At 47.8% G+C, this 24,225-nt stretch overlaps 2 protein-coding genes across 3 annotated transcripts in view; both read left to right on the top strand.

Annotated features, from left to right (window-relative positions):
* TMEM170A (transmembrane protein 170A) overlaps nucleotides 1-24,225 on the top strand; it is a 382,399-nt gene that overhangs the window by 300,647 nt on the left and 57,527 nt on the right. The window contains exon 4 of one of the 2 annotated variants that reach the window (XR_010026143.1): nucleotides 3,141-3,169. The exons of the other annotated variant lie outside the window; for it this stretch is intronic. The gene's annotated coding sequence lies outside the window, so the exon portion shown is untranslated. Of the gene's footprint in view, nucleotides 1-3,140; nucleotides 3,170-24,225 lie in introns of those variants that run through there. 2 annotated transcript variants of the gene reach the window in all.
* The window catches only part of ADGRG1 (adhesion G protein-coupled receptor G1), a 56,396-nt gene continuing 52,861 nt past the window's right edge, over nucleotides 20,691-24,225 (top strand). Inside the window, exon 1 of the mRNA XM_063141160.1 lies at nucleotides 20,691-20,787. The gene's annotated coding sequence lies outside the window, so the exon portion shown is untranslated. The remainder of the gene's footprint in view (nucleotides 20,788-24,225) is intronic.

Below are 24,225 nucleotides of genomic sequence, written 5' to 3'. Positions count from 1 at the left end.
CTACCGGGTGACAGCGATCCTTTGCACACCAGGAAGTGAGTTTAAGGGGGGAAATGTAAAAAATCATTAAAAAAATCAACAGATGACCCAATTCAATTCAAATTTGGTATACTTAAAGGTCTCCCTAATACAGTATCTATTACTGTGCCAATTTTGGTGTCTTTATCTTTAAAGCTTTACGCAGATGTAAGCATTTCTTTAAATTCCTGCTCCTGCGCCCCAGCGGCGGCTCAGAAGATACGCTCAAAAAGTAGGGGCTAAATACTGTGAATCTTTTTGCTTTGTTGCACAATTAAGGCAGGATGCATGGGAGAACTTCACAATCAAAGCAGATTATAAACTGGAAAACTTCAGAGTCCTTTGCATGCAATTCGCAGTGATTGCACAGTATAACGCTGGTGTGATAAAGCGCTCTCTCTCTCTCTCCCTCTGTGTGTGTGTGTGTGAGAGAGAGAGAGAAAGCAGACTGAGCAATCACTGTAAAGAAGGCAAACTCCACATTAGGCACTATTAGAAAAGGAATTGAGAATAAAACTGCCAGTATCATTCTGCCTTTATTCAAATCTATGGTGCGACCACACTTAGAATGCTGTGTACAGTTCTGGTCACTACATCTAAAAAAAGATATTGCAGAGCTGGAAAAACGCAACTAAAACGCTTAAGGGGCTGAGGCATCTCCCTTCTGAGGGAAGGTTACATAGGGTGACCATATCTGGGGAACCAAAAAAGAGGACACCTAGTGTGCGTGTGGGGAAGCAGCTTTCTGAGTCCTGCAGAAAGTACGTTATTCCCCCGCCACCTTAAAGAACCCGATTGGAGTGGAGGAGGGGAAAGGATTTCATTCTGCACCCCCACCATCCACTCCAATTGGGGCCTTTTCTATAATGTCCAGGAATGACCCACTTTCCCCTTTAAGACCTCAATTGGAGCTCGGGGTGGGGGAATGATGTGCCTCAAGAAAGCATGTCACTCCCTCCTGCCATGCTAATGGCAGCCTTAAAGGGGAAGGTGTGTCATTCCAGGACATTATTGAAAATTATAGAAAATCCCCCCTGACACCATGGAAAGAACAAAAACCAGGACAAATCCAGGGAAATCCTGACAGTTGGTCACCCTAAGGTTACATCAACTGGGATTGTTCAGCTTGGAAAAAGGAGGCTGAGGGGAGACATGATAGAGGTATGCAAAATTTATTTATTTATTTATTTATTACATTTCTATACCGCCCAATAGCCGAAGCTCTCTGGGCGGTTCGCAAAAATTAAAAACATTCAAAATATAAAACAGTATGAAACCATAATATAAAATACAATATAAAAGCTCAATCAGATAAAAACAGCAGCAATGCAAAATTACAAATTTAAAACACCAAGTTAAAATTTATTTATAGACTGTTAAAATGCTGGGAGAATAAAAAGGTCTTCACCTGGCGTCTAAAAGCATATAATGTAGGGGCCAAGCGAACCTCCATAGGGAGCTCATTCCACAGCTGGGGTGCCACAGCAGAGAAGGCCCTGCTCCTGGTTATTTGTTGTTGTTTATTCGTTCAGTCGCTTCCGACTCTTCGTGACTTCATGGACCAGCCCATGCCAGAGCTTTCTGTCGGCCGTTGCCACCCCCAGCTCCCCCAAGGTCAAGTCTGTCACCTCCAGAATATCATCCATCCATCTTGCCCTTGGTCGGCCCCTCTTCCTTTTGCCTTCCACTTTCCCTAGCATCAGCCTCTTCTCCAGGGTATCCTGCCTTCTCATTATGTGGCCAAAGTACTTCAGTTTTGCATTTAATACCATTCCCTCAAGTGAGCAGTCTGGCTTTATTTCCTGGAGTATGGACTGGTTTGATCTTCTTGCAGTCCAAGGCACTCTCAGAATTTTCCTCCAACACCCCAGTTCAAAAGCATCTATCTTCCTTCGCTCAGCTTTCCTTACGGTCCAGCTCTATGGTCCTGGTTATGCATGAAATAAATTATGCATGTTGTGGAGAATGTGGGTACAGAGACATTTTTCTCCCTCTCCCGTAGTACTAGAACCCAATGGGGCCATTCCATGAAGCTGAGTGGTGGGAGACTCGGGACAGATAAAAGGAAGTACTTCTTCACACAGCAAGATTACCCCTTGCCCTGTCTGTCATCTCGTCCCTCGAGATTGCCCCCCACAAGTGGCTTTCCTCCACATGGCCCCCCCAAATTATGTCCATGGGAGGAATGGGGGCATTTTGGAGGGACGGGAATGGGTCGTGCTCCTCACCTGCTGCTTCTCCATTCGAAATACTCTTCTTTCAAAGCTTTTTTTCATTGTAAAATTCGCTGTCAGGGTTTAGTGACCCACATTCGTGTAAAACATAGACTTCCCCGAACCTGGGGCCCTCAGATGCTTACAACTACAACATGTGGGATGGGAGACACTGGGAGCTGTAGTACAACTGCAGGCTTTCCTAGTCAAGTCTTTTCTTGCGTGTTCCTCATTCCTCATTTACAGTTGTTTATGCGTGCTTTAGACAATGACATCACCACTCAGTTTTGCTTCTTTTCTTTTTTTAAGAGCAATTTTGCAGGGGGAGTTTTTGGCGTGGGGAAAATCAGGTATTTGGGGGCATCACGAAACAAAGCGCAAGGCCCCACCACTGTAGTTGCGTTATTCTGCTCTACCACAGTGCCACCTAGAGGTTATGTAGTAGACAGTATGGAAAGGCAGGAAAGGAAAATAACTTCATGCAGAGCTCTGGTCTTAATTCTGCAACAAAACCACATGACTCCGTTCATTCCTACTTTGGGAAAAACGGAGGGCAGGATGGGGCCACCACAAGGATTATATTTGGCTCACTGGCTTGAGGTTGCCTGGCTTGAGGTTCCCTGTGGTAAATGGTTTGGGGACAGAACTCCCTCCCAAGAGACGTTGAAGTGCCCCCTTCACGACTGACTTTTACATGGCCCGTTACGACATTAGGATTTTGCCACCAGGCTTAAAATGTATTTTAGTCTTGCTAGCTATGGCTATTAATTTATTAATTTATTTAAGTATTTTACTCTGGCTTTTAATATTCTCCATAACAACAACAACAACAACATGAATTGAGTTGCCAAGCAACCTGTATCAGCTGAAGCCTGTACAGAAACATACCTAAGCGTTATATATATATAGGTGTGTGTGTGTGTGTGTGTGTGTGTGTGTGTGTGTGTGTGATGCCACACCCTTTTAACATATAGTGCCCAACTGTTAAATTGACGAGTCTACTCTGGGAGGCCATTCCACAGTCTGGGAGCAGCAGAAGAGAAGGTCCTCTGGGTAATACCTGTCAGCCTAGTTTTGGCTGGCTGAAGGAAATTCTTCCCAGAGGACCTGAGTGTGCAGGGCGGATTGTACGGGAGAAGGCGATCCTGCAGGTAACCTGGACCCAAACCATGTAGGGCTTTAAAGGTGATAACAAACACTTTATACCACTTTTTAATGTGGTAAACTGCCTTGTGGCTCAGTCATGAATAGTCTATTAGACCCATTAGCTTTACCGAAGCCTTGCTCTGGGTGGAGATGAACATTCCCAGAACTGGTTTGTTGGTATGGACCAAAACAGCTGCCTGCATGTCAAGGTTCTCCTTGGGGGTGTGGCTATGGGGACGGTCATGATGAGCGCCTGCCCTTCAAAATGGACCCCTACCCCACTGATCTCTCTCCACGTGAACATGACTCTTCAGCGTTGTAATCAGAGGCACAAAGGTCCAATTGTGTGCATGGTGGACATGAAAAGCGGTCATGTTGCATTCGTCAGCCTGTTTTCACATAAGACCATCTGTTCAAAGGAAGATGCATTATCCATGGTCGAGCTGCATCTTTCTCTCTCTCTCCCTCTCCCTCTCTGCATGCATGTGAGTATACCGTCATGTTCTGTCAGCCACTGTAGCACAGACATTAATGGGCTGTGTTCTCCAAATCCTGTCTCCAGAAATCTCAGCGGGGTCTGGGTCTCTTTCCCGTGGGAACAGAAACATTAGTCAAATTGGCAGAAAGCAAGCAGCCCTGCAAACTTTCATTCCAAGAGCACCCCACCCCCCGTCCCCCGTTTCTTTCTTGCCATAGAAAAAAGATTTATTTATTTATTTATTTATTTATTTATTTATTACATTTTTATACCGCCCAATAGCCGAAGCTCTCTGGGCGGTTCACAAAAATTAAAACCATCATAAAACAACCAACAAGTTAAAAAACACAAATACAAAATACAATATAAAAAGCAATGACGATTCATTTACCCATGGGGCTGGGACTGAGGATACCCAGGTTCAATGAAGCTCACCTGGGCTAGTCACCCTCTCTTCAACTAACCTGCCTCACGGGAATGGAACCATGTATGCGCCATTGGGCTCCTTGGAGGGAAGGTGGGGTGAAAAATGTAAGAAGGATCAAAACGTGCAGTTTCAGTTAATCAAGGTCTGAGGTTGAGTAATCTGAATTCATCTTAATGAAAATGTGTGTTAGTGTTTGGGAGGGAAATGATTTCACTCCCTCCCCCCATCTCTCTTACACACACACCAGCCTAGTTCATAAGGGTTGTGTGTATGTGTGTGCGTAAGTATGTATATGTGTGTGTATTATTGCATTTATATCCCACCTTTTTCCCTCCAAGGAACCCAAGGCAGTGTACATAATTCTCCTCCTCTCCATTTTATTCTCACAACAACAACCCTGTGAGGCAGGGTGGGCTGAGAGACTGTGACTGGACCAAAGTCACCCAGTGGGTTTCCATGGCCGAGTGGGGACTAGAACCCGGATCTCCCGACTCCCAGTGGAACACTTTAGCCACTACTCCACACTATATATAGGGTAATAGAAGCTTTTGAAAGGGTGAGCAATGGCTCACATGAATTCTTCTTTCACATAAGAACTATGGACCTCTTTAGTCTATAAGGATCCATAATTTTGTTTAGCTTTATTAAGAACATCAGAAGAGTCCTGATGCTGGATCAGACCTAGGGTCCATCTAGACCAACACTCTGTTCACACAGTGGCCGACCAGCTGCCGACCAGGGACTAATAAGCAGGACATGGTGTAACAGCATCCTTCCACCCATGTTCCCAGCAACTGTTGTATATAGGCTTACTGCCTGATACTGGAATTTATTACTTGATTGGGCACTATATGTTAAAAGGGTGTGTCATGCCACACACACACATACACACATGCACACCTATATATATAAAACGCTTAGGTATGTTTCCGTACAGGCTTCAGCTGATACAGGTTGCTAAGCAACAGTAACAACATGTAACATCAGCTGATACAGGTTGCTAAGCCCCTCGCCCGACTCCTCTGGGCTTTCCAAGGTAATCCTACCCCCCTTTCTGCCTCCTTGCTCCCCCGCCCACAAAGGGGGCAGCGCCACGGTCCGGAGCATGAGCGAGGCACAGCTGGGGACCTTGGTGGCCGGGTGGGAGGCTGCTTGCCTGCTGCGAGCCCAGGCCCCAGCCTAATCTCATGCGGCCGGGCCAAGGCTGACAGGAACCCCGGGGAGAGGGGGACACCTGCTCCCCTCCCCCGACCTCCCTGCCCCCCAGGTGTGCCAGACGGCGCTGTATCGGCGGCCTCCAAGCAGCCCCCACCCCCTCAATGATATTTAATTAATAAACTTTAAGATACGCTACAACGGCGTATGTTACGCTGGGTACAGCTAGTATATTGAAAACACATCTAACACTTGATGGGTCGTCGGGTCCCTGGGGTAGGCATGGCTGGGCACATGCTGAGGGGCCAATGGACAAGACCGCCCTGGAGATGCTCCTCCTCTTCACCGTTGCCACCTCGTTGTTGCCACCTCTTGCTCTGCCTCCTCACTCCCTAGCTCTCTGCCTGCCAAGCAAGCCAGAGATCGCAAAGGCGAGAAAGAAGAGGAGGAGCCATAGTAGTTGGTGAGACAATGGCGGTGAGAAGGCAGAGCCAGCGAGGAAGGAGGGGTCCCATGGAGGGTATCTTGCCCAATGGCCCTCAAAAACCTGGCGCTGGCCCTGGAAGGGCTGGATTTACCCCATGTACCAGATAACATCAAGGTCATAGAACAGCCTTCCTCAACCTGGGGCGCTCCAGATGTGTTGGACTGCATCTCCCAGAATGCCCCAGCCGGCTGGCTGGGGCATTCTGGGAGTTGTAGTCCAACACATCTGGAGCACCCCAGGTTGAGGAAGGCTGTCATAGAAGGAGCGCAAATGTTGTTCTCAAAGAGTATAAAGATTTGCAAGCTTTTACTTTGTTCCATGTACACTTGTTTCGCCCCCCCCCGCCCCCGCTCCCGCCCAGTTCACACATATGGGAGAAAGTAATTACAGACCACTCTACTGAAGAGCACGTTACTAATTAATGTATATTTCTTTTATGTATTTTTACCTAGTTCAATCGCCAAAGGGGCTCCCGGAATAACTTCCATGTAGTCAGACAGTCCTTGCCCACAGGCTTGTGGGGACAGGGTCTGAAAAGATACAACACACAAGGAAAGAGGAAAGGGGAGGGAAGAGAAGAAACGAAGTCATCTTTCAGCTGGGCCAGTGGAATGGCCCTGTTTCCCCTCTCATCTCCTTCTATACAGTCTGCTGGAACGGCTGCTGGTGGTGAAATGAAGAGTTTAACAGTTGTGGCCAACCTTCTCAGCAAGTGGGCCACATCTCAAGTCCAGAGTTTGAGTCCATGCCATTTTCATAAGCTGGTGTGAGTCATGGACTGGGAAGACCAAGAGATCAGATTCCTACATTGCCACCAAACCTCCTGGGTGACCTTGGGTCAATCTCAGCCTCATCTACCTCATGGGATTGTTGTAAGTATAAAGGGTTGAACCAGGGTTGTCTGCCCTTTTCACTCACAAGACACCTAGGTTTCCTCAGCCTTATGGGGCGGGTGAGAGTTCAGCCCTCTTTTCAGGTATTTCTGAAGACTCAAGAGAAACTGTCTAACAATTAGTTCCCACAGAAACTAATTGGGTGGGTTTTAACACTCTGACCAAGTGTGGACACCCACACTGCTAGATAATCTTACTGACAAAAATCTGACACAAAATTTCTAACACTATCAAGGGTGAGGTGTAGACCAAATACAGGCTAACTGTTTTAATTCTTCAGATTGCTTAATAAATTAGCATGGGCTTTCATGGGTTGCAACCCACTTCATCAGATGCTGAAAGTAGAACCGGAGGCCTTGAGTCTGAAAAGACAGGTTTGTATGTGTGTGTTTTAAATAAAGACTAACCGATACACATATCTGCATGCAAGTAGTGAACATTCTCATCACATTAAAAAAATATATAATCCATTCTTTACAACCAAGCCATATGTTACAGACGCATATGAACAAGATCTTGACAACCAGTTGGACATACTTCAGTGAGTGCTCATCAACTTAAGATCCCACACAAACTTGGTAAATAGCACAATTACAAGGGCTAAATCCACATTATCAGAGACCTAGGCAGGATCTACACTACTGCTTTATAGAAGTATTGAAGTCCACTGCTAACTGTTGGGGCACTTTACACATCCCAGATACCACATTCGTAGTGCTTTCCCCCTGCCTTTTCTTCCACATTATCTAAAATACTGCAACAAATGTCATTGTGTGTCATATGAGGTATAAATGCACAAGAGGGGTATAGTGTTACTATGATGGGATCGTAATGATTTGACACAAGGTATAGATCTGGCCCTCCAGCCCATTCTGGAAGAAGAACCCACTCTCAGAGACATACCAGGAGACACCCTTATGCTAGCTTATAGGCAGTCAGCTAACCTGAAGCAAATGTTGACCAGGGATAAAACCTCATCAGTGGACTCAGAGCAAAGTTCGAGACTGTGCAATACACCTAAATGCCAGCCGTGCTCTTGCAAACTGGTGAAAATGTAGGTAGACCCCACGGGGCTTTCCACCACATCCAGGGCAAATATACCTGCACATCACTGAAGGATGTGAATGGCTTTTGGACACCTGCGTCAAGTGCCCACGTCGATCAGACAGGACCATCTTTAAGACAAAGATTAAATGGGCACAAATCAACCATAAGAACATTTATAAACACTTTAACCTCTCTGGACAAACCATCAAGGACTTCAGGGTGGCAGTTTTAAAGAAATTGAAATCAGGGGCTCACTTGGAATGTGAGATTGATGGCTGAACAAAAGATAAAGAAATTTGACTGTGTTTATCAGGGTTGCAACAGGGAATAGGGTTTCTATAAATGTTATAAAGATTCTTAGTACACCTTGCGGTTTGTAACTGTTGCTATGAGAGAATGAAATGCTTGCTGTGCAATCTACCTGATTAACTGTCTTTTCAGGCTCGAAACCTCCTGTTCCACTTACAGGAGCTCATGATAGGATTGTGCCCTAAAACTATTAGTCTACATTCGTGCTACACTTAACTCTTGAATTTGTAAACAGAAGGCTAATATAGTTATATTTTAATATTATTTATTATAAAATATATGTTATCTATGACGAGCATTGGAAATTTATCTAACCGCTGCTTTCTGAATCTATTGCAACTTCTGAAAAAAGGCAGCCCAACAGAAAGCACATTAGAGAAATCAAGTTGAGAGGTTACTGGGGCATGCACAGAATGCCTAGGTCTTCTTGAAACTAGGATTGCACTGGCTTCTTCTTCTTCTTCTTCTTCTTCTTCTTCTTCTTCTTCTTCTTCTTCTTCTTCTTCTTCTTCTTCTTTATTTATATAGCACCATCAATGTACATGGTGCTGTACAGAGTAAAACAATAAAATAGCAAAACCCTGCCGCATAGGCTTATATTACTTTATGGATATTGCTCTGTAAAGCGTCACACGTATTGATGGTGCAATATAAATAAACATGTTTTTGGTGTCGAATTGCATTGTTTGGGCAAGTGGCGAATTACCTGCGCTGCTATTTATGGGAAATGTCACAGCAAACCCCAGAAGACGGTTAGGGCAAAGTGTGCGTCGTCAGACAACGGGCCCTTGCAGGTGTGAGATCAAAGGCTGTAATGAGACCCAGCATGCGTGATTCATGGCTGCGCATCCTGAAGAGGAACCTTGCACAACAGCAGCTGTGCGGTGTGCGATGGCCAAACCTTTTGCTTAACCGCGTAATCCAGAGGTAGGGGGACTGTTGGGCCCCCCCACGAACTGCAGCCCTCATCACCAGTGGAGGCTGGTGGCACTGACATCAGTGGGGTGGTGCATCCGCTCTGGGTTTTGGTCAGAACCAGTCAGAACTCTAAAGGTGCTCTCCAAAGTTGGATAGCTTCTTTAGTGTTCTGACTAGTTCTGACCAAAACCCAGAGCGGATTTACCACCCCACTGACATCGAAGCCACCAGCCTCTACTGCTCACCACACTTAACCATTGGTCATGCTGGCTGGGGCTTACGGGAGTTGAAGTCCAACAACCTCTGGAAATCCAAAAACTTCCCTATCCCCACCTTTAATCCTTTGGATTTCTTTGGTTTTAACTAGTGCTGTACTGAAAATGTCTTCCCCAGTTTTGTTGCCTTTCTCCTTCAATTTGATAGATAGAAAATGGCGTTTGAAATGAAATTCAAAGCAGAAGAAATTTTGGATAAATTCCCATGGGCTGGGTTTGGGTTTCTTATGCGTACCTTACTTGGGAGGTGGCCCAGGAGCGTGTGTGAGTGTCCTGTCTTTCATTGTTCAATCATCTCTCTGGCAGCCTGTAGCCTCCTCGGCTTCCCGCACTTCATTAAAGTGCAGGGCAAGACGTCATGAGACAATAGGACTCTTTCCAATCAGGCAGTGCAGGCAGCCTGGGAGGCTGCAGAGGGAGATGTGTAATAGAAAAAACCACAGCACCTTGTTCTGTCACCTTGCCGTGATTACGTCAGCTCAAAAACATGACAAAAATAAATTTAAAACACCCTGAGAATGAGGCAGAACAACGGAGGCCTCCTTGATGCGGGGAGAAAGCCACAGGTCCAATTACTAAAGAAGTGGACTTAATTCTGCTTATTTTTAGTATGGAATATTTTCTTCCCAAAACTATCCATGGCCCAGGACAAAAAAGTACCAGAATGGGAGAAACCAATAGATTTCTTGTGGGTTTTGTGTGTGTGTGTGTCTAAGGAAATCTAGCTGGATTTAGCTGGATTATTTGGGGATTATTTCTTTTTTTGTGCTGGGCACTTTATGTGTATAAAAAGAAAACTGTAAATGGTAAATGGCTGAAATTTGGAGAGTTTATTTATATGTGCAAGTAACAATGTCCTAGAAAGACTTCTTTGTAGGTCTAGGCCTGTATACATTTTGCAATGAAAAGTGCGCCGAGGTTCAAATTTAACTTACATTCTTGGATGAATTAATCAGGCACCAAATTCATTCCTTTTTTTTAAAAAAAAAAGTTACTTATTTTTAATACCAGTACTTATTAAAAACATTCTTGGCACACGGCAACATTTCTCACACAGGAGATGCCACACACATACTTTTAAAAACAAAGAATTATTCAGGACTGTTTTTATGTCATATGCAGATTTAATCAGTTGTAAAAGATCAATTATTATTTTTACAGGAGTCATTACATTTTCTGTGTGAGTCACCACAGCCTGTTTTTCCTGTTCCGCTTGCTCTCGCTCTCCTCTTTCTGTTGCTTTCTCTGCCTTTTGATTGTAATTTCCCTGGGTGCAGAGACCTGCTTGATCAGGGCAGGATTTGGCTTTAGGAACTGTATAAAGTGCTACATCGCAAGATCAGGAACTACTGGTAGGGCTCTGGGTGGTTTGCAAGACATCAGCCAAGTTTTCTGACTCCCAGTTGTTTGACACTAGAAACACATGAAAAATGCTCCTCTATCCAGATCAGTGGAGGCTGGTGGCTCTGATGCCAATGGGGCTGTTGATCCGTTCAGGATTTCAGTCAGAACTCTAAAGGTGCTGCTTTAGAGTTCTGACTGAAACCGAGAGCAGATTCCACCAGCCTCCGCTGCCCTAAATTAGGATGTTGACATGAAGACTGTGGAGGACAGACCAGGCAGGAGAGGGATTAATTTCTGGGCGAAGTATAAAGTGCTGGTTATCACCTTTAAAGCCCTACATGGTTTGGGTCCAGGCTATCTGCGGGATGGCCTTCTCCCGTACCATCCACCCTGCACACTCAGGTCCTCTGGGAAGAATTTCCTTCAGCCAGCCAAAACTAGGCTGACAGGTATTACCCAGAGGACCTTCTCTTCTGCTGCTCCCAGACTGTGGAATGGCCTGCCGGAGGAGACTCATCAACTTAACAGTCTTTTAGCATTTAAGAGAGCCCTAAAGATTGATCTCTTCCGGCAGGCCTATCCAGTGGAATTTTAGTATTTTTTTAGGAAGTTTTAACAATATGGAGAGGCAGGTAAGAAATAATAATAATAATAATGGGTGAAATAACAATGAGCTTAGGCTGGGTGCTGAAAACAAATTCCTGAGCTGAGCATGTGCTCAGAGGTACCCTTCTCCTTAAATCTTGTGCCTGTCTTTCCCCATAAGCCACTATTTGGGTCTGGTTGCTAGAACTTGGCATTCTATAAAACAACAAGGCAGACCCTGCAAGCCTGAGGCCTGCCCACTCCTGCGCTGCAGCAGCATACACGGACGGCCCGGCAGAAACCACAGCAGCAGCACAACAGATGCCCACTCAGATGTCTCAGCCCTAAATATATTGGTGCGTCAGTGAAGGAGATGAGCAAGCCGCCAAGACTAGAAAGGGCAAGAGTCCAGCGGCCCCGAGGAAGGCAGTGGGCCAAAATAAGAATAGATCTCCGCTTGTACTTCAGCCCTTTTTACTCCTGCTCTCTTTCCCCCAATCTCAGAGTCCAATTTCATGTGACAGCCTGCACTCTGCATACGCTCAGGAGCATTTAACACTTTATTCCTATTCAACATGTTGGAAGGCTGACAGCCCGCACTCTGCACATGCGTAGGAGCATTTTCACTCCACTCTCATTCAACATGTTGGAAGGCTGACAGCCTGCACTCTGCACATGCGTAGGATCATTTTCACTCCGTTCTCATTCAACGTGTTGGAAGGCTGACAGCCTGCACTCTGCACATGCATAGGAGCATTTTCACTCCGCTCTCATTCAACGTGTTGGAAGGCTGACAGCCTGCACTCTGCACATGCTCGGGCCGTTCAAACACCTGCGCTTCCATCCCAGGGTTCGGGGCGGCCGCGGAGGGCCCCACTGGAGCAAAAAAAAAAGCAGCCGGTCGAGGCTGACGAACAGGCACGTGCGAAGCCAGCGCCCGGGCAGGGGAAACCGGCAGGCCGCCCCCACTCTTCCCACACACGCCCCCCGCGACGCGGCCTCCTCCTCCTCCTCCGCCGCCGCCCTTCCCGGCTTCTCTCCTGGCGACGGCGCCTCCCCCGCCCTTCCCGGACACCAGGGCGAGCGGCGGAGTGTTCCCCGCGCCGAGAAGCGCGTAAGAGGAAAGTCCGCGCCAGGGGAGGAGGGGCAGCGCAGCCGCCGGAGCAGCAGCAGCAGCAGCAGCAGCAGCAGGTGGGCGGGGAAGGCGCGGCGCGGCCGCCGCTGCTGCTCTCGCCAGAGGCTCCGCGCTCGAGCAGCCGCGCTCAGCCTCCGACGCCGCTCCCCGGCCGGCTTTTGCCACCGCCAGCGATCCCCGGCGGCCTTGGCGAGGAGCGACCCTGGCAGGTAAATGAGTCCGGGGCAAAGAAGCGCTGTGCGGGGCGCGCGCGCGGGGGTGCGCGGTGGTGGTGGTGGCGGCGTGGCTACCCCGAAGCGGCCAGGGCAAGCCAGAGCCTCGGGGTGGCCGAGGTCGGGCTCCAAGCCGGCGGTGGGGACGGACGCTGGCCTGCGAGATTGAGGCTCCGGCTGCCAGGCGCGGCGGTACCCGCAGGAGGCTGCCTGCCGCGGGACGTCCGTTGCGCGAATTGCTGGCCCTCGGGTAGGGTGGTCAAATGGGAAAGGAGGACGGGGGTCCTGGATCTTTAAGGCTGAGTTCAGACAACCGTTGTTTCCCATTCTGTTCCTATCACACACACACCTCAGTTGATGAGCGTGCCCTCCGAACTCAGCCTAACAGTAGGGTGACCATATGGAAAGGAGGGCAGGGCTCCTGCATCTTTAACAGTTGTATTGAAAAGGGAATTTCAGCAGGTGTCCTTTGTATATATGGGGAACCTGGGGGAAATTTCCTCTTCATCACCACAGTTACAGCTGCAGGTGCCCTGCCCTCCTTTAAATCTGGTCACTCTAGTATAGCTCCTGCAGCTTTAACTGTGGTGATGAAGAGGAGATTTCACCAGGTTCTCCATAGATACAAATGACACCTGCTGAAATCCCCTTTTCTGTGCAACTGTTAAAGATACAGGAGCCCCCCATCCTCCTTTTCATAGGGTCACCCTACCTAACAGAAAAGGGAATTTCAGCAGGTGTCATTTGTATGCATGCAGCACCTGGTGAAATTCCATCTTCATCACAACAGTTACAGCTGCAGGAGCCCTGTCCTCTTTTATATGTGGTCAAGAAAGCAGGGCTCCTGCAGCACAAACCGTTGTGATGAAGAGGGAATTTCACCAGGTGCTGCATGCATACAAATGACACCTGCTGAAATGCCCTTTCCTACACACTTGTTAAAGATACAGGAGCCCTGTCCTCCTTTCCATAGGGTCACCCTAGAGAAACTCCCTGAGCTCATCACCCCCACCCCCGCAGCAGTTTGGCGTGTGTGGAACGGCAAAACCTAGCACGCCAGGTTCCACTGCTGTAGTAGTTTTAACTTCGGACCCATGGCATCAGACTGGAAATCCTATGCAGGCTTAGACAGGAAAAAGCTGGACGACTCCCAGTATTGACAGGACTTTTTCCTGTCTAAGCCTGCATAGGATTGTGCCAGAAAGCTCTGGGGTGGAAGTTCATTTTCCTATGTCTTGGACTATAACTCCCATCATCCCTAGAGGTTGACTACTGGCTGGGGCTGATGGGAGTTGTGCTCCAACGCAATTGGAGCGCGCTAGGTTGGTGAAGTCTGCTGATGAGGGTTTTTTGGGGTACGGCAGGGTGCAGGGAAGGAGAAAAACAACAACTGCTTCTTTTTTAGTCCTTGCTCAGTGAAGGTGGCATCCTGGACAAACTCTAAGCTGCTGAGCTTAGATTAGTGCCCCCTTTAGTCTAGGGCGAGTGCCCAGCACACCGGCCAGGGGCGGGGGGATCCTGAGCAGCGCTGGGATTGTGGGGATGCTTAACCCTTTCTGCCCCGACTGTGGAAGGGTGGGGACACTTCCACATCCCAGTGCAAATAGCAGCTCTTGGAGGGGGAGATCAGGACTGTGGTAGGGGAAAGGGTCGGACTCCTGCTCTCCTCCTCCTCCGCTAGCCCACCGATGCTGTTGATCCATCCCGTGCCTAGTTTGGCCACAGTCCACAATGCTTTCGCCCCAATAAAGGTGCTCGTCTTTGAGGTGCCACAAAATACTCTGCTCTTTTGGCTGCAAAACTCAACAGTCCGACCCTGGCTTAGGCTTCCCATTGAATTCCCACTGAATTCACGGGCGTAGGATTGCAGCCGGAACACTGCAACAGGACTCCACAGTGGCATTTCTTCGCATTTCTAGCTTCCCTTCCCTGTTTCTTCTGTGCCGTTCCCTCCTATTAGTCTGACATTTTAAAACATCAAAGCGCACGATCTGGCCAAAACAGTGTTTTGAAGAGCCATTCAGTTTCTATCCGGGAGTGACGCATGTGAGTGTGACTTAAGTTTCTTCCTGTATAATATTGCCAGGATTCGACCATTTTTGTCTGTCTCTTCTGCCAAGACTCTCGTTCACGCACTGGTTATCTCTCGGTTGGACTACTGCAACCTTCTTCTCTCTGGCCTTCCTTCGTCTCACATCAGTCCGCTGGTCTCTGTCCACCACTCTGCCGCTAAGATCATCCTCTTGGCCCGCCGCTCTGACCATGTCACTCCACTTCTGAAATCTCTTCATTGGCTTCCAATTCACTCCAGGATCCAATATAAACTTCTCCTGCTGACCTTCAAAGCTCTTCACGGTCTAGCTCCTGCCTATCTCTCCTCTCTCATCTCACACTGTCGCCCCGCTCGTGCTCTCCGCTCCTCTGATGCCATGCTTCTCGCCTGCCCAAGGACCTCCACTTCCCTTACTCGGCTCCGTCCTTTTTCTTCTGCTGCCCCTTACGCCTGGAACGCTCTTCCAGAACACTTGAGAACTACAAACTCAATCACTGCTTTTAAAACTCAGCTAAAAACTTTTCTTTTCCCTATTGCCTTCAAATATTGAGTTTGTTCTGACTCTATACTGTTAGCTTCACCCTACCCGGTGCCTGTTTACACTTCCCTGTGCCTGTTTGCATTCTCCTTCCCCCTTTATTGTTTACTACAACTTATTAGATTGTAAGCCTATGCGGCAGGGTCTTGCTATTTACTGTGTTATCTGTACAGCACCATGTACATTGATGGTGCTATATAAATAAATAAATAATAATAATAATAATAATAATAATAATTGTAGTCCTCCTAACCACACTTTCCTAGGAGTAAGCCACAATGAACACAGTGGGAGTTACTACACAGTACATGTGAGCAGGGTTCTGCTCCACGTCTCTCCCATCAGAATCGCTGTCAATTTCAAAGTGCTTAAATACTTGGGCTGGATCCTGCCCGTACCATTCAAAATATTCCAGATCGTAGGCATTGCCCAGTTTTATTCTGATATTATTTATTTATTTATTTATTTTATTATTTAAAGCATTTTTATAGCGCCGCCTCACCATTTCTGGCATCGAGGTGCTTTACAATAACATATAAAACAATTCCATTAAAACCCTCAACCCACATTAAGACAGTTCCATTTAAAACCCTCACCCTCAAACCATTAAAAGCCCTGTGTGTGTGCTTTATGTTATATTTTGCTCGGTACACAACACTACGTTGTTGTGTTTCCTTCTCTTGGAGGATTGGAGGAACATCTTTGTGCCTTGTTTACTTTTAATTTTGTGTGATTTCAATGGAACTGCGTTCATCCATTGTAAGCTGTTTTAGTGTTGTTAACAACAACACGCAGGATGGAAACGACGACCGTGATCGTGATAATCACTTAATCCAGCCTTCAAGGTGGGGCAAGTTGAAAATCTAACCAGAGAAGTAAAAATAAATAGGGGAAACCATCCAAATTCAAAGGGGTAGTCCCAGTGAGGCAGCCTCAAATGCTTTCTATTCAATTTCAGTTAAAAGCCGGTGCGTCTTTTGTCTGAGCGTGAACATCTTTCCATGTTTCTTTTTTCCCTATTTTTGAGATACAGAGAAGAAAGGACTCCCCCCTTTCCCATCAACACTCCCTCCCCCCTCCAATTGTCTATTCATAATTGTCTGCATGGATTAGAATCCCCCCTTGGCTCATAAACAGGCGTCGTCGCGCAGCTGAGGCACACTGAGGCGTGCTCGGCCAAAGCCTCTGTTATTGTTCAAGCAGGCTGCTGGGAAAAGAGCTAGAGAGATCCTGGCGTGTATGTTGGCTCTGGAAAAAGAGGAGGAGTGGCAGGCCGCGTGTTTTGCTTGCATAAGGTCCCAGGTTTGATCCCGGATACCTCCGGACAGGGCTGGGAAAACTCCTGCCTGAAACCGTGGAGAGCCGTTGCTGCCGGTCTGTGTCGACAGTACTGGGCTAGTTGGAAAAAGGGGCTGACCAGCAGGACCTTCCTCCCCCACCTCGTTCCAGCTCTACACACATCTTAACGCAGAGCGACAGGAGGAAGAGAGGAGAGGAAGAGACGTTTTTGCAGTCTCATGCTGATTCCTGCCTGCTTCCTCACCAGAAAGATGGAAGGGAAGGGAGACTGTCCGGACTTCCTCTCGCTTTGCACTGGTATATTTTGAAGCATGGGCGCTCATCATGTCGCGTAAGCGCTCCCCCAAGGAGAGTCCCAAAATCCAGGCAGCTGCCTTGCGCCATTTCACCAAACCAGTTCTAGCAGTTTTCATCTCCACCCAGAGCAGGTGTTTTGCAAAGCTAATGGGCCTTAATTGCTCATTCGAGACTGAGCCACCCAAAAATATTATGCATTACAACAGGGACAGCTCACAATGATATATCGTTGCTGGGACAAGCCGTTTTCCTAAGCACCACAGTGAGGATTGCAGCCAAGCTCAGAGGGGACAGGTGACGCCAGAGGGGGGTGGCAGATGATGTCATCATCCCTGCTAATCAAAAGGCCCGGGGGCCTTGTTTGCAGCGGCACCCACCCTCTGGAAAAACCCTCCCTCGTGTGGTTCGGGAGGCAGGAAGCGTAACCTCTTTCAAACGCCTCCTAAAAACATAACTTTTTAGCCAAGCTTTCCCTGGACTATAACTTATTCTGGTTTTATATGATATTTTTAAAACCTTGACTTTTGTATATTATACTTTTCATTATAAGCTGCCCAGAGAACCTCGGCTATTGGGCAGTGGAAAAATGTAATAAATAAATATAAATAAATTAGACCCTGTGAACCCTGGCTACTGTACAACACGACCATGGCTCAGTGGCAGAGCTCCAGCTTTGCCTGGCGAAGGCCCCAGGCTCGAACGTCGGCACGTCTCCAGGTAGGGCTGGAAAAATTCCTGCCTGAGAACCATTGCTGCCGGTCCGTGTCAACAATACTGGGCTAGATGGCCCAAGGGGCTGACTCAGTGGCCCTGTTCAGAAGACACCTTAAACCAGCCTTCCTCAACCTGGGGTGCTCCAGATGTGTTGGACGGCACCTCCCAGAATGCCTCAGCCAGCTGGGTCATTCTGGGAGGTGCCGTCCAACACATCTGGAGCGCCCCAGGTTGAGGAAGGCTGCCTTAAACCAAGGCCTTAACCATTGTGGTTGAAACTGTCTTCTAAAGATGGCCAGCATGCAGCAGCTTCCAAAGTTCCTACCAGAGCCAGCCCTCCTGCAACACAAGACTCTGGTTCACGCGATTTAAACTTCGGCCGGTCATTTTTTTAAAAATTATTATTATTATATTTATTTGTATCCCACCTTTTGCCCAATGCTGGGCCTCAAGGCGGCCTTACAAAGTTTAAAATATACATGGGGGGGGGAGGGAAACAAAACCATAAACAATTAAAAAATACACAACAAAATTATAAGACATTAACATAGATGGAGGGCTGGATTATTCTCCAAAGGCCTGCTGGAACAAAAAAGTTTTAGCCTGCTTCCGAAAGCCCATCAAGGAGGGAGCCAGCCTAGCTTCCCTGGGAAGAGAGTTCCAGAGCACCGGAGCAGCCACCGAGAAGGCCCTCTCCCATGTTCCCACCAAGCGTGCCTGTGAAGAAGGTGGGACTGAAAGAAGGGCTTCTCCAGAAGATCTCAAAGCACGGGCAGGCTCATAAGGGAGAATACGTTCTTTCAAATAACCTGGACCCGAACCATATAGAGCTTTATAGGTCATAACCAGCACTTTGAATGGTGCCCGGAAACAGACTGGAAGCCAGTGGAGCTGTTTTAACAGGGGAGTTGTCTACTCTCTGTAACCAGCCCCAGTCAACAATCTGGCTGCAGCTCTTTGAACCAGCTGGAGTTTCCGAACACTCTTCAAAGGCAGCCCCACGTAGAGCACATTATAGTAATCCAATCGGGATGTAACTAAGGCATTTTGAATGTTCACGCCTCGGAGGGCGGTCATCCCGGCTTATCACGATGTCCAAATCCGTCAAAGGTTGTTGGTATGGTTAACGAACCATCCAGAACCCCTGGGCTGTTTTAGGGATGAATATTCAAAATGGCCACAGGCATGCGCCGCAACCCACCACGGCTTTAATAAGCCACGGTGTTCATGTGAACAGGCCCAGTGTGAAAGTGGTGCACCAGGAGGAGGGGGGATTGGGGCTCCTGCCCCCGCCGCCTGCCCCCAAAGATGCCTTTGCATTTGTGTTTGCAGTGATTGGGGCGGTGGGGCTGCCAGACCTGTCTTTAACCTCGCTGCTTCCGCTTTTCACCTCCGTGCAGGGCGTGCTCAGTCTCACAGTCCCCTGCTGCTCGCCTTGCAAGCAGCCACCAATTGGGGATGTCCGTGCCAGGAAATCTGGCTCTTTGGGGGCTTGCTAAAGTTCTACGGAGTGACCAAGTTTGAGTTGAGCTGCATTTCCCGCCCCCCCCCCAAAAAATTCGGGAACCTTTTCTTTCTCTGTTGTGGCACCCTGGTTGTGGAATGAGCTCCCCAGAGAGGTCCACCTGGCGCCTACACTGTACTCCTTTCGTCGCCAGCTGAAGACTTTTTTATTTTCTCAGTATTTTAACACCTAAATTTAACTTAAATTTAAATTTTACTGTTTTAACTATATTTTAAGCTTATATCAATTTTGCTGCGTGGTTTTATCCTGGTTGTGCATTTTATACCGTATTTTGTATTTGTGCTTTTAACCTGTTGGTTGTTTTATGATGGTTTTAATTTTTGTGAACCGCCCAGAGAGCTTTGGCTATAGGGCGGTATAAAAATGTAATAAAATAAATAAATAAATAAATAAAATTATTTTATTTGCAGAAGTAGACATTTGTGCAAATTGTGGCTGCAATTTGTGCAAATGTCTATTTCTGCAAATAATATAAAATCTACTAGCTGGCCAACCCTCTAGCAGAAGACGAGCTGAAGTCTGGGGGGACCGAGTCGGTGATAGCTTTTTGAGCTCTAGTCCTAACCAGGTTCCTCCAACTTCCCTACCTCCATAGCAGCTGCTGGGTGGAGCTGTATGTTCAGTCATTAGCTGGGTTTGCACAACATGGCAACCCACACTCAAGGTTGAATATGGGTTGAATGTGAGTTGTTGCTGAAACATGGGTTGTTGTGTTGTGTGACCCAGCTGCTCTAACAAATCACGATTTGTTAACCACAAAAAAAACCATGAAGAGGACCTGTAGTTTGTTGTTGGGTTGTGAACTGTGGGTTGTTCATGGTTAACAAGCCATGGTTTGTTAGCACAGATGGGTCACACAACACCACAACCCACTGTGCAACGGCAACCCTCACTCATAATAAAGCTTGAGTGTGGGTTGTCGCGTTGGGTGTACCCGTTGCCCCTCCTGCCCCCGAGGTGTGGACACAGCCTGTTGCTGCAGAGGAAGGGAAAGGATGGAGGGGACTTCGGTCTCCACTCTCCCCCAGCACGCCGCTAGAGTTCAGACAGGGAAGGAAAACAATCCATGATGCAGCAGCTCCAGGCTCAAAGAGATGAGTCATGGAGCACGCCTGGCCAGTTATAGGCTGCGTGCGGCGGCTGTGCAGCTGTGCGTACTCCCTGGGCCATTGGGTTGGGGCAGGACATCATGAAGTCAAGATGAGGGGCAAGCAACTGCCCGGCACATGCTGCTGCCGAGACGTACAGGCATTTTTAAAAATAAGGATGGCGCCCTGATCGAATCAGTGCCAATCCTGATCAATTCAAGGGCAAACTGTAACTGTTTGAAACTGAATTGGTGATGGGAGATACCGTATTTCTTCGATTGTAAGATGCGCACTAATTTCAGTACCACCAACAGAAAAAAAACACCCTAAGACACACCCGCGATTCTAAGACGCACCCCATTTTTAGAGATGTTTATATGGGGAAAAAAGTGCGTCTTAGAATCGAAAAAATAGGGTACAAACATCTGCTGCATTGATTTCAGGATCTGTACATCTCTCTCTAATCCTGCTGGGCCTCTCTCTCTCTCTCTCTTTCTCTTTTAATTCTCCCCAGCCTCCCTCTCCTCTTCAATGTGTGTTTAGTCCAAGAACATACTTCTGTGAACAGGAATAGAAGACTGCTTAGCAGAGGTGTGGAAGAGAGAGTAGGAAGAAGACTGAAAAAGCCAAGGTAGTGAAAAAGCTGCATTATTCAGGCTTCCTATCATTGTCCCAATGCATTTTATGTACTGATATTGGCACTGTAAGCGATACTGCATAGAAAAGACATTTGTTTAACTCCTAGATGTGTCCAGTGTGCACTCATTTGATGTGCTCTTTTTCCCATCACCGCTTTGGATACAAGAAGAAAGGGTGTAGAGATGTAAATAGTGCCTACTATCAGCTTCGGCTGATACGCCAGCTGCGCCCCTTCTTAGAGTCAGAAGACCAAAAGACAGTAGTGCATGCGCTGGTAACCTCAAGGCTTGACTTCTGCAATGCGCTCTACATAGGGCTACCATTGTACCTAGTTCAGAAACTTCAACTAGTTCAAAATATGGCAGCCAGGTTGGTCACCAGTACATTTAGGGGTGAGCATATTACCCCAACATTAAAATCACTCCACTGGCTGCCAATTAGTTTCCGGGCAAAGTACAAAGTGTTGGTCATTACCTTTAAAGCCCTAAATGGTTTGGGTCCAGGTTACCTGCGGGATCGCCTTCTCCCATATAGTCCGCCCTGCACACTCAGGTCCTCTGGGGAGAACTTACTTCAGTCAGCCAAGACTAGGCTGACATCAGTTTCCCAGAGAACCTTTTCTTCTGTCGCCCCTGGATTATGGAACGGCCTGCCGGAGGAGATTCGTAATATTAACTCCCTCTGTGATTTTAAGGCAGCTTTGAAGACTAGCCTTTTCCAGCAGGCCTACCCAGATTAATGTAAAACCAAGGATTTTTAAAAAATGTGTTGATTCCTGCACTAATGTTGTTCCCTGCCTCGATCCAAAGGGAGAGGCGGATAAGAAATAAAATTATTATTATTATTTCTATTATTAGTATTATAATAAATGGCCAGAGCTTTGTCCTCCTACAGTGCAATCCTATGCATGTCTACTTAGAAGTAAGACCCATTGAGTCCAGTGTGGTTTACTCCCAAGTAAGACGGTATAGAATCGGAGCTTGTTTCTCCCTTCTCGTTACTGAATTGCCCTTAGAACTTCAGGGGCTTCAACTTGTCCTGGGCATTTCTCAAGCACCGTCTGCCAGAACTAGCTAGAACACCATCCTATCCTGATCCCATAATTCCAGGGCAGAGGAGGGGAACAGCGTCTCAGCAACACAGCAGCTCCCTCGCTTAGTGTGTTTAGGACTGTTGCCAGTTTGTGTCTTACAGCATGATGTATGTGTGTGGATTTAATAGTGACGTTTATTTCACTTCTTAATGACCTTGCAAACAATTGAGGGCATACGGGTGCAGCGAATGAGAAATAAGGTGATGTCTTAGTCAAGCATTGAATTATTAGTATCCATTGTAAGAGTTGGTTTGTGCCAGTTTTTAGCATTCGATCCTATGCATATTTACTCAGAAGTCAGTTCCACTATGTTCACTTGGGATTTCTCCCAAGTAAGTGTGCGTAGGATTATTGCCTTAGCTGCCTTCCCAGGGTCTCTGTAAACTTCGGGCGTTACTAGACGAGTCTCTAGCGCGCGTTACCTTCCGCAGTCACGTCGAGGCTTCCAGATGACGTTCACGAGGATCCGCCGTTATCCTGCGGTGAAGCCTCTTTCTCCCGACTTTAAAAAAGTGAGTTCTAGTGTGCCTTTTCCTGCCGTCCTGTGGTAATTCGGAGTACGTGTGGGAGGATGTGAGGTCACTGCGGTCCGCACTGGGCAGGAAAAGGCGTGCTAAGGGGAGTGGCCAGCGGCTTCGGTCAAGCCGCCTCCGCCATTTGCGCGCAGTCCGCCAGCTGGGGCAGCGCGGCGGAGCGGCTTTTTTTTATTATTCCCCCAGTGACAGTTTGCGCAGGAACGGAGGAACGGAAAAGTGGCTGGTGACTCCTTGCGGTGGGCAGCTACCGTGGCCGCATAATGGCGGTGCTGTACGCTGCCTGTTAGTGTGGGTACCAGGCTGGCAGAGGGCAGAGCTGTTTGTGGGCTGCTGCCATGGCTATGGCCAGATGTGGGTTGGCTCCTTGGGATGGGGCACAGGGCACAGAGGCGGTCATCGCCGCCGACACCTCAGAGGCATGATGGGAGATGTAGGCACAGAGTGCCCATGCAGACGATTGACCTCGGGTCATATGACACCCGCCACGACCCCCATCAGGAAGTGAGCGCATCAATGTTGACCCTCAACAGCACCAGCAGCACTTCAGCTGGCACTTCAACTGCCCCCGCCGCCGCCGGCTCCAGCGCCACTGCCGCCGGGGCCGGCGGCGGCATCGCTGACGGCTGCGCAAGTTTGCGGTCTTTCGGACTTGCGCAAACCGTGCAGCGAGCGAAAAAAAAAGCCGCGGCAATCAGGCCGGTGTGGCTGCGCAACCGTGCTCGCGGCGGCAGCAGCACAACCGGCGCAAACTTCCGCCACAAATCGAAGGCAGGTGTGGATCATGAGGCGTCACGGCTGAACGGGAAAATCCGCTTTCACCGCTCCTCAACGACGGAACACCTGGTAGGTCTAGCAAAGCCCTTCATCTAAAAACCAGTGTTATTTATTTATTTATTATTAGATTTATTTATTTATTTATTTATTACATTTCTATACCGCCCAATAGCCGGAGCTCTCTGGGCGGTTCAGATTTATATACCACCCAACTGACAGACACCTTCAGTTTACAATAATTTAATGTGACTTATCTCTGTGGTCATTCTGCATGTTACGGTCACTTGCTTTAAAGTATTTATAGCATATTATAAGTTGTCCCAACTACACATATTCTTAACTTTCTGTTCTTAACATGTATATTCCACCTTCCCTCTAGGAGTGGGTGCATGCTTTTGTCCTCGTAACAATGCTGTGAGGTAGGTTAGGCTGTTGTGATTGGCCCAAGGTGACCTCATGAGCTGGAATTTGAACCTGACGCCTGAGCCGTGTGTGCTAGCGTTTGCACTGGGCAGCTGGCAGGGGTGGGTCACATAGAGCTCAGGCAGTGATCCTTGGCTTTGGAGTTTCACAGGCAGGCTCTTATCTTCATCTTTGAATGGTTAAAGATTATTCTTTGCCAATCCTGAGAAATGCCGGAAACCTAGGCTGAATTGTTGACCAGCAGTGCACTTAAGCCTCAATACTATGAGGTTTTGGTTGAAAACTGCTCTGAGTTGCAGTCATGGGCCATCATCCCATCTTAGTCCTCACATTTTTTCTCAGGGACCCAGATTCATTCTGTCACTTCTCTTCTTGTGTTTGTAATACCTCTTAATCAGGTTGCATGGGGAGAGACACCACAATGAGAGCCAGTGTGGTGTAGTGGCTAAAGTGTCAGACTGGGAGTTGGGAGGTCCCGAGTTCTAGTCCCCACTCGCCCATGGAAACCCACTGGGTGACTTTGGGCCAGTCACAGCCTCTCAGCCCAACCCACCTCACAGGGTTGTTGTTGTGAGGATAAAACAGAGAGGAGGATTATTTACGC

The sequence above is a fragment of the Elgaria multicarinata genome, chromosome 14 (assembly GCF_023053635.1).
Source record: "Elgaria multicarinata webbii isolate HBS135686 ecotype San Diego chromosome 14, rElgMul1.1.pri, whole genome shotgun sequence".
In the NCBI taxonomy this organism is placed as follows: domain Eukaryota; kingdom Metazoa; phylum Chordata; class Lepidosauria; order Squamata; family Anguidae; genus Elgaria; species Elgaria multicarinata.
Note: the sequence above shows the minus strand (reverse complement) of the source record. Positions and strands in the feature narration are given on the sequence as shown.